The following is a 2,800-nucleotide window of genomic DNA, read 5'->3' as shown; positions in this document are numbered from 1 at the left end:
GTCACATACTGTTTCTTCATTTCGTTGGCGATTGAGTTGATTTCTTTTTTCGGCAGGTTGTTGATCTGTGTGGGGTTTTGTCCTTGGAGTGAGAGGACAAGTTGTTTGATGGCACAGGGTTTAGTGAGGAGGTCCTGGCTTTGCATTGCTCTGTAGCAGTAAGACTGTGGTTGGCTCTTGTTTAGGTGAGCCCAGAATGTCAGTGCTCTCTTCTGTACCGTGAGCAGTAGAGGAAAGCGGCCCAGCTCAGCCCGGCATGCATTGTTTGATGTACTCCTGTGTACTTGGAGAAGGTGTTTGCAGAATTCCAGATGCAATATTTCTGTTGGGCTGGTATCCCATTTTGTGGAGTTGTAGTCCTGCTTCTCTTCCTTTACAATGTTATTTACAGACATGTGAACTACAAGTCCCAGAATCCCGTGTAAAACTGACATCATAATGTTTCAACCAATCAACGCAGAGCTGTGGTAACCACAACCCTCCCCCACCCACACAAGGCTGCAGCATTCACATTCACGTGAGCACGTCACTGCCGTCCAGACCACACGCCCACCCGGAGATTTCAGGGACAAACCCGTAGCCTGGAGAAGGGGATGCTAAACCCGAAGGCTCCGGGTGAAACCCGGAGAGCTGGCAACCCCGGTCACTACACACACAGCACAGAGTATATCACCAGAAGTAACTACACACACAGCACAGAGTATATCACCAGAAGTAACTACACACACGGCACAGAGTATATGACCAGACCTCACTACACACACAACACAGAGTATATCACCAGACGGCACTACACACACGGGCACAGAGTATATCACCAGACCTCACTATATACGGTGGGAGATGGGGGTGAGATTGTCACTATGTTTCTCACCAGCTCACAGCCAGCACCACGTACAGCTCTCACCAGGGGGCGCTCACCGCACCTTGCTTGGCAGCCCACCAGGGGTCACTGTTCCATATGAGCTCAGGAGGAGCTGGTTAGAGGCGCTCTGGCCCCTCCTATTCCCTCTCTATGGTCCCTCTGCTGCAGCCGGATGTCCTGGTGTGTGAGGTTTGATTCCGGCAGGAAACACTGACCCTGAGCACAGACTGTCCCACATCCTGAGGGGGGAATCCAGGTCACTCCCACAGGGAAGGACTGAGAGATCACAGGGGCTCCCCCCACCCTCCATAGGAAGTACACACACAGTGAGGAGGGGATAAAGTGCACATCTCAGGCACTGAGGGGGGGACACACTGAGGAATAGGCTCTGCAGCCTCTAAGTCCCTTTTCCTGTGTCCCCCTCACATTGCCCACCCCCTGCTGCACAGAGATCTTCAGCCTGTGTTATTGGGTAAGTGCTTTCCTCCTCCTCCCTTCCCCTCCCTTGTGTGACCTGTGCACATTATCCTAGTGCTGTTCTGAGCTTCCTTACACACAGGAGCCTGAGAGGCTGAGCCTCTGATAGTGAGGGGGGGCCTCTGGCACTGGGGGGGTTACTCCTCCTGGTATCACAGGGACTGGGAGATAATGGGGGTTATTTTACATTGGGAATTAACATTAGGAATCAGTGAGGATAAGATTGGGAAAGTTATTAAATAGAGTTAGAAAGTAATTAGATTGAGGGAGTATTGGCTGGAGTTTAACCCCTTCATTACCACAGGGGCCAGCACCATGTGTGTGTTATGGGCTATAGCTTCTCTGTGTGAGGCTGACCCGTTTGCCCGGGGACAGTCCTGGTATGTATGTATGTATCAAGGGGAGAGGAAAAACAAAAGGCGCAAACCACTGACCACAATGCTTAAATTACTAAACACTAATAAGATTGTAATGCAATGAAAGTCCAATCTGTAGAATCCTGGATTGAGTGGGATCTATAAATGAGAAGATAGCCAGATATGGTGAAGTATTTATGTATTATTGATTCACAACGTAAGCACAGATCCTACTTACGAAATCACAGATTAAAATGAGCATGTCAGGATAAAATCCTTGTCTGGAATTATAATATGGGAACTGTTAGCCGCAGGGTCTGCAAAGGCCGCCGTCTGCGTCCGACCTCTGTATATGCAGATCTCCTCCTCGGCTGGAAATCTCGCGATGTCAGCGTGATGACACTCTGGTTTCACTTCAGATAGACAGAAGCTCCTCTGTGGCTAAAATCGGACGGAAATGCTGTTAATAGCGGTTTTTAAGTTCCAATTGCCTTGAATAAGGCATATACTCCAGCAGGCTAGTAAAATACAAGGGACAAGACTACCGTAGCCCAACGCGTTTCGTCTAAAAAGACTTTATCACAGGGTATCACATACCCAGGATTCTACAGATTGAACTTTCGTTGCACTGCATCTTTATTAGTGTTTAGTAACTTAAGCATTGTGGTCAGTGGTTTGCACCTTTTTGTTTTTCCTCTCCCCTTGATATATATTGGAACTGTGTGTTTCCTTTACATTGTGGTAGCATCCACAGATACATATTAATACTGTTTGTTATATATATTTGCGCACCTCTCTTTATCTCCTATGTATGTATGTCTTTATATATCGCCATTAATATACATCGCTTCACATTAGTAATACACGTAACAATCGTATAAATAACAAATAGTACAAATAACAGATCATGGGAAGAAGTGCTTCAGACATAAAAGTAATATTGTAGAAAAGGAGTTCCTGCTCCAAAGAGCTTACAATCTAATTGTTGGGGAGAACGTACAAAGACAGTAGGAGGGCGTTCTGGTAAGTAAGTGTGTCTGCAGGGGCACAAGCTTTATGTATAGTATTAGCAACAGTGCTATTCGTATGCTTCTTTAAACAA

The 2,800-nt window shown here is 46.9% G+C and overlaps 1 long non-coding RNA gene across 1 annotated transcript in view; it reads left to right on the top strand.

The window, feature by feature from the left end:
* The first annotated feature begins 1,063 nt into the window (after positions 1-1,063).
* LOC142488422 (uncharacterized) overlaps positions 1,064-2,800 on the top strand; it is a 28,665-nt gene continuing 26,928 nt past the window's right edge. The window contains exon 1 of the long non-coding RNA XR_012799411.1: positions 1,064-1,337. This is a non-coding gene — a long non-coding RNA (uncharacterized LOC142488422). The remainder of the gene's footprint in view (positions 1,338-2,800) is intronic.

The sequence above is a fragment of the Ascaphus truei genome, chromosome 2 (assembly GCF_040206685.1).
Source record: "Ascaphus truei isolate aAscTru1 chromosome 2, aAscTru1.hap1, whole genome shotgun sequence".
NCBI lineage: Eukaryota > Metazoa > Chordata > Amphibia > Anura > Ascaphidae > Ascaphus > Ascaphus truei.
The sequence above is the reverse complement of the archived record's forward strand: the minus strand, read 5'-3'. Positions and strand labels throughout refer to the sequence as shown.